This window comes from Berghia stephanieae, chromosome 11 (assembly GCF_034508935.2).
Source record: "Berghia stephanieae isolate SIO BIC M18660-M18661 chromosome 11, UCSD_Bste_1.3, whole genome shotgun sequence".
In the NCBI taxonomy this organism is placed as follows: Eukaryota; Metazoa; Mollusca; class Gastropoda; order Nudibranchia; family Aeolidiidae; genus Berghia; species Berghia stephanieae.
This window is the reverse complement of record NC_088370.1, coordinates 24050406-24057963: the sequence shown is the minus strand read 5'-3', so window position 1 is coordinate 24057963 and position 7558 is coordinate 24050406. Positions and strand designations below refer to the sequence as shown.

Genomic DNA, 7558 nt, shown 5'->3' with positions numbered 1-7558 from the left:
GGTGGCATAACTATTTCAGTAGCAGGATGTTACTTTGGAAGATGCTTAGGATTACGGGACCTAAAGAGCGAGGATGGATGATCATTATTGACGACCAGCATTTATTTAGATGAAAAATATAAGATGCCATTACTCTGACACCAGAATTACACAAGGTATGTATCCAGTATTTCGGAAGAGTAGTTTACACCTCCAATGGGATTCATCATCATCATCACCCTGGGTCAGGGTATAGGCCACAGACAAACAGGTTTCATCCTTCTCTATCCCGAGCAAACTTTTTTTTATTATCTCGTTCCATTTCTCATCCTTCATAAATTCTGTCATTGCAGAAACTCTTTGGTCGCCCAAGCTAAAAAAAAAAAAGGATTTGATTTGTCCGCCTGTGTTTCTGTAACAATTTGAGTTTTATGTAAGGGGTGTTAACCCTTCGACAACCTCCAACCTGGAAATAACTCACCAACACACAAAACTATATGTAACATTTATAGACTAGTCTGATAAAAATAATTTAATGAGAAGTAATCATCAAAATGTCTGTCTAAAAACAATAACAAAAACCTGAGTGACGTCAATTTTGGACCTTCTCTACTCTCAGTATTTTAAAATTTCAATTTTTTGTTTGTTTTGCGGTTCTTATGTTTCCAAAAGATACTTTGAGACTGGGAAACTCATTTTTTATCTGGATTGGATTTCTCCTTTACTATCACAGGTCGAGATGCTTTTCTTGAATTATGAATGGATCTGTCTACGATCAAAATAACGCATTAATTCTAAATACCAGTGTAATGTTTATCTGATGCAGACTGGAACGGAGAAATTGGTTGACCTGATAGTGAGTGGCACCATCGTGTGTAGTCAAGGAATAATGATAGTAACGACGATATTGATGATGATGATGATGATGAAGAAGAAGAAGAAGAAGAAAAAGAAGAAGAAGAAGAAGAAGAAGAAGAAGAAGAAAAGAAAGAAAAAGAAAAGAAGAAGAAGAAAGAAGAAAGAAGAAGAAGAAGAAAAGAAGAAGAAGAAGAGAGAGGAGAAGAAGAAGAAGAGAAGAAGAAGAAAGAAGAAGAAGAAGAAGAAGAAGAAGAAGAAGAAGAAGAAGAGAAGAAGAAGAAGAAGAAGAAGAAGACGAAGAAGAAGAAGGAGAGGAGGAGGAGGAGGAGGAGGAGGCATAGGAGGATATTTATGAGATATAAGCAACATAATTGATACAATTCAATTTTCTACAATATCTAAGAAATAACAATAGGAAAGTTATGAAGCTTCAATATATCAGCGAAGACAGATTATGTGGATGTTTCGGGTTTCCCCTTTATCAACAAAACACGATGAATGAAACACTGAGGACGAATAAGAGCTGTCAAAACAGAAAGAAAAATACAAGGAAAAAAAACAAAAAAACATCTTTAAAAATCACAGCTGCCTAAACAGGTGATCAGCAAATCTGTTTGGTTCCATTCCCAGTAGAGACAAGTGGCTGATTCTGTAGGCTGATGTTTGAAACACCTTTTCACAGAGCTGCCAACTTGAAACTTTAAAACAAATTCGTGGTTTCCAAGGAGAAAATAGAAAAATTAACGTTAAATAGCTTTGGAAATAAACAATTTGCCTTCAGCGTGATCAAAAAATGCCCGAAAGCCCTGAATATAGCTTCTACGGAACTAAACTTTCCTTTTCAACAAGATTTATTGAGTCAATGAGGAGAATGCAGTTCTGTAGCTGAAGCCAAAAATTCGTAGTTCAACTAATTTTTCGTCGTACTAGGCAGCTCCAGTGCCTGCTCCCTAATTTGTCCGCTTGATAATTGGGCTGAAATGGCCTTTACGATGCAGTGCAAAAGAACGAATGAAGAAATATACATGAAAAAACTGTCCTCTGAAACTCTAGTCTTTCTTTGACACGGGGATCGAACCCTGGTCATCCTGATATAAACATGCACACACTCAAGGAAAACCAAATAGCAATATATGATGTATTTAAAAAAAGCTTCTTACCTTTGCAAAACTTTGAATTTTAAAAAATAACTGAAGCCGAGTTTGAATTAAAACTAGACACACTTTTCTAGATGAAAATACACTTTAAAAAGAACACACATGACCTGATCCATTGCCCGTGTTTGTCTTGTCGATGCCTTCATCTAACTTTAATATTATTATTTAATTTCTTTTATTATCTAGATCTAGGTCTCATCGACGATGAGGGGAAAGAAGAGCGAGGGAAATCCAGTGATTTGAAATAAGGAAATTTGGAAATCCTAACACCCATTGGTGGTGATTCTATTCTACGTTCTCTCCACAGTAGGACGATGACGAGAGCAGAGCAGTTTACGATGAGTCCTGTTAGAATTGCGATCTACGTATCTGGAATAAAAACCGTTATCCGTTATCGGTGTGTTTCTTGTTGTTGTTTGTAGTCACATATTGTTGTGTGTGGAGTGAGTGAGATAGACACAGAAAGAGAGAGAGAGAGAGAGAGAGAGAGAGGGGGTCAGGAAATAGAGATTTATTATTACTCAGTGAGCGAGATGGAGAATATATTTGAATGTGTGTGAGTGAGTGAGTGAGTGAGTTTTCGTTTGAATGTGAGTACAACTATACTGCTTGTGGTGGTGCGTAGACGGTGGTGGTGGTGGTGGTGGTGCGATGTTTTGTTAGATTTTGTAGAGAGAGAGATGCTAACGGAAAAGTGGTTTGGGTAGCTGTATGTGTGTGTGTGTGTGTGTGTGTGTGTGTGTGTGTGTGTCAGTGTGAGAGAGAGAGAATGAGTGAGATGGCCAGATTTAAAGACTTAGATGGGTGAGCGAGATGTACTCACGCAGGCTAGGCACGCACGCACACACTCACTCACGTACGAGCAGCATTCGAATAGATGGAAGCAACAGTTTGTTGTTGGTGGTTATAGCTGCTGTCACTTTGATCAGGGCAGCACGTGCCTCCTCGTTGGATGAGTTTTTTTGTTGCCATCCTTTGATGAATGAGGGATTGTTTAAGGATTAATATTGTATATAATAATGATGAAGATAATATGGATGAATAAAAGTGATGAATGGATGAGTGATATGTGGGTGAGTAAAATTGAGGTGGTCGGAAGAGTGAGTAAAATTGAGATGGTCGGTGGTTGAGTAGATGGATGGATGGATGGATGGTGAGTATATAAAAATTGATGGAAAGGCAGAAACACGAGTAAATGGATTGATGGATAGATGAGTGAGTGAGTAAAAATGAGAGATTGAGGAGAGTGAGTGGATAAAATGGTGAGTACATGGATTGGTGGTAGACAGAAAGTGTGAAGGAATGGATGAATGGATGAATTAGAGAATGAGTTATTTGTCGGGATTTATTTGCTTTCTTATAATAACTGACACAGTCTTCAAGCCTGTATTTATCTCTCCACACAAGAGTCGAGTGGGGTAATATGTGTGTGAAGTGTCTCACCCAGGGTTTTGAAGCCAGAGATGAAATTTTTACAATTTGGTCCATAGAGCCGGAGTTTGTCCCGATTTCTAAAGCGTGAAACCTCTATCGCAAATGATTTTTCCGCCAAACCTTCCGTATCCAGCTACCCAATCACTGCTGGCTGGACAGGGGTTCAGGAAAAAAATATCGACTACACCCGGAATTGATGTTGGTTCCTTTGCGTGTGAAGCGAATCCTCTACCAAGAGAAGTTGAGCTTTTTAAAAAAAGGTTGAACTTTTATATAGCGCAGTATCCACTAATTGTGCTCAAAGCGCTTTACATGGTGTCCCTGGACAACATAACACTTAACATGTAGGACGAAACATGACGCCTGTTAGGCGATAGTACTTTTTTTCGGACAAAGACAACACTTTTAAAGGCCAGGTACTCATTTTACACCTGAGTACGATGAGAGAATGTGAGTAAAGAGCCTTTTCCAAGGGCTCAACTATGCGCCGAGCGCGGCTAGAACCCAGGACCTTCCGATCCGAAAGCGATCATTTATTCATTCTATAGACTAAATGATTGAGCCATGACTGTGATTTATACAAAAGTTTTCATCCGATTTGTCTTTTAGCATTTTTATATAATATATTTTTTATATTGGGAGAGGGCTGAGACGGGGATTGTGTGTGTGTGTGTGTGTGTGTGTGTGTGTGTGTGTGTTGGTGGATAGGGGGGGGTAGTGATGGAGATTGCATTTGTTGGGGACGGGGGGGGGGAGGGATGATGGAGATTGCGTGTGTTGGGGGGGGGGGGGGGGGGGGAGGTGGATTGGGGGGGGGGGGGGGGGGGGGGATCTGTATTTGCTTCTTGGCAATAAAAATTATAACTGAGATTTTATCCAACTTCATCAATCAAACGAACTTCTTGCATCAATCATAATGCAAATCAAATTAAGTCATACTCCGTTATTTACGCTTCGTTTATGATATTTGTATAGACAAACTACTCACAACATCCGCCACCCTGATATAACGTACCAATATACAAAACAGTGTGAAACCGTGAACGTTTATTATTGTCTGATTGATAGAATTTAGTGAGAACTAATCACGAAAACCTAAATTTCCTAAAAGCAGTAACGATAAGCCGAGTGACTTTTAATGGCATAGTTTGTACAATCTATTCAAATGTAAGTAAGTAGTAAGCCTCGCAGATGAATGGATGAATGGATGGATTAACAGATCTGTTGATAGATAGATAGAGAGTTAGATAGATAGAGAGATAGATAGATAGATATATAGATAGATAGATAGATAGATAGAGCGAGAGATAGAGCGAGAGATAGATAGATAGATAGATAGATAGATAGTTAGATAGATAGATAGATAGATAGATAGATAGATAGATAGATAGATAGATAGATATATAGATAGATAGATAGATAGACATATAGATAGATAGATAGATAGATAGAGATAATGGATAGTAGATAGTAGATAGATAGAGATAAATGGATAGGTAGATAGGGAGATAGATAGATAGATAAATAGAGATAATAGAGATAGATAGATAGATAGAAATAGAAGATAGATAGATAGATAGATAGATAGATAGATAGATAGATAGATAGATAGATAGATAGATAGATAGATAGATAGATAGATAGATAGATAGATAGATAGATAGATAGAGAGATAGAGAGATAGATAGATAGATAGAGAGATAGATAGATAGATAGATAGATAGATAGATAGATATACTGATAGATAAATAAAAACACCCATCACTCAGTGAAGATTGATCGAGGAGGAGAGTGAAGAATGACATATCCGAAATTAAAAATAAAGCGAATGGTGAAGCTAACGATCCGGCAGACGCCAATCTGTACATCGTTTGATGGATGAATTCGAATAAAACCCTCGTAATAATTTCTTTTCGCAAAGTAAAAAAATGATAATGATAAAACCAAGGAATTTACCCAATGGAAACCGTACGGTGCTCTTATTGGCTAACCAACCAGCGGCCTCGATGAGAAAAATATCCGCCATTGAGACATTGGCTGGGAATCGCGTTACTATAGTAAACAAGCGCTGATCGGCCGTTCATGAAATCTAAGAAAATAACTTCCTGATCGCTCGTTTAACTCAAAATTATTCAAAACGATGTCTCTAAAATGATATAAATGTGACTTCTTAAGGTTTTCTTCACGGTCAAAACCACACAACATTCTATTAATGATTACGTCCTAGGCAAAAAGGAATATTGACAGGTCGACCGAGAGTTGAACTCGTCAGACGACAAACATCAATGCGAAGTGTAGAGAGAGAGTCAAGCTCTTGTTTGTCTTGTCCTGTTCTATATTATAGAGAAAAGGATAAATAGTATAGCCTCGTTGTGAGTGGTTGCGTGTCATAGTCATGTTTTTAAATTGTTTCTGTTGTTTATGTGTGTAGTGATGATGTGGTGGTGGTTGTAGTTGTAGTAGTAATGGTAATGATATGTTGGTGGTGGCGGTTGAAGTAGTAGTGGTAATGATGCGGCTATGTGGTCTAGTAGTATGACACTCGCTTTCGGATCGGAAGGTCCTGGGTTCGAGCCTCGCGCTCGGCGCATAGTTGAGTCCTTGGAAAAGGCTCTTTACTCACATTCTCTCACCGTACTCAGGTGTAAAATGAGTACCTGGCCGTTAACAGAGTTGCCTTTGTCCGAAAAATTGTAATATCGCCTAACAGGCGTCATGTCCCGTCCTACATGTTAAATGTTGACCAGGGACCCCATGTAAAGCGCTTTGAGCATATTTAGTAGATATTGCACTATATAAAGCTCAATTAAAAAAAAAAAAACAACTCAATGATGATGATATGGTGGTGGTGGTTGTAGTAGTAGTGGTAGTTGTGATGATGTGGTGGTGGTGGTTGTAGTAGTAGTTGTAATGGTGATGATATGGTGGTGGTGGTGGCTGCAGTAGTAGTGGTAGTGATGACGATGTGGTTGTGGTGGTTGTAGTAGTGGTAATGGTAATGATATGGTGGTGGTGGTGGTGGTTGTAGTAGTAGTGGTCGTGATGACGATGTGGTTGTGGTGGTTGTAATAGTAGTGGTAGTGATGATGATGTGCTGGTGGTGGTGCAGTAGTGGTAGTGATAATGATGTGGTGCTGGTGGTTGTGGTAGTAGTGGTAGTGATATTGTGGTGGTGGTGGTTGTAGTAGTTGAGGTAGTGATGATGATGTGGTGGTGGTTGTAGTAGTAGTGGTGGTGGTGGTTGTAGTAGTAGTGGTAATGATGATGATATGGTGGTGGTGGTTGCGGTAGTAGTGGTAGTGATGACGATGTGGTTGTGGTGATTGTAGTAGTAGTGGTAGTGATGATGATGTGCTGGTGGTGGTGTAGTAGTAGTGGTAGTGATAATGATGTGGTGCTGGTGGTTGTAGTAGTGTTAGTGATGATATTGTGGTGGTGGTTGTAGTAGTAGTGACAGTGATGATGTGGTGGTTGGAAAACACATTATAGGTTATTATAATACATGATTACACACATTCTCTAACTTCATTTTTTGATAGCTTCATTGTGCCATAAATATACGCAACAGTTCTGAACAATTCTATTGTGGATTTTGATATTGTTTGTTGTTTTTCTTGTGTCGTTATGTTGACATAGAGACAGAATGAATGGTAATGCTTACATTCCCAGCCCAAGATATAATGGCGCTGAATGCTTTCATTGGTGGACACTTTTTAGGCTTCGTACGTATTCTCATTCGTTTAAATCTATGGATAAAACAAAAAAGGAAAAAGAAATTAATTAAAAAACAAAAAAACAAAACAAACAAAAACAATTTAAAAAAACAGAACAAAACACAAACGATCATTGGACGGAAATAATATTTAATTTGAAGCACAAATCTGTCTAGATTGATTGATGGGAACATAAACAACGACCTCAGATAGACGCACGGATTGTCTGACCCTTACTACCACCAATAACTATCAGGTATTGTTTACAAAAGATGTATATATATATATATATATATATATATATATATATATATATATATATATATATATATATATATATATATATATATATATAGTCCTTTACCAAAGAAACTAGACAGTTTCTTTCCGGTAATAGTTCGATACTGGTTGGAACAA

At 38.1% G+C, this 7558-nt stretch overlaps 1 protein-coding gene across 1 annotated transcript in view; it reads right to left on the bottom strand.

The window, feature by feature from the left end:
* The window catches only part of LOC144956863 (uncharacterized), a 94814-nt gene extending 92204 nt beyond the window's left edge, over positions 1 to 2610 (bottom strand). The window contains exon 1 of the mRNA XM_078887644.1: positions 1998 to 2610. The gene's annotated coding sequence lies outside the window, so the exon portion shown is untranslated. The remainder of the gene's footprint in view (positions 1 to 1997) is intronic.
* Positions 2611 to 7558: the final 4948 nt, after the last annotated feature.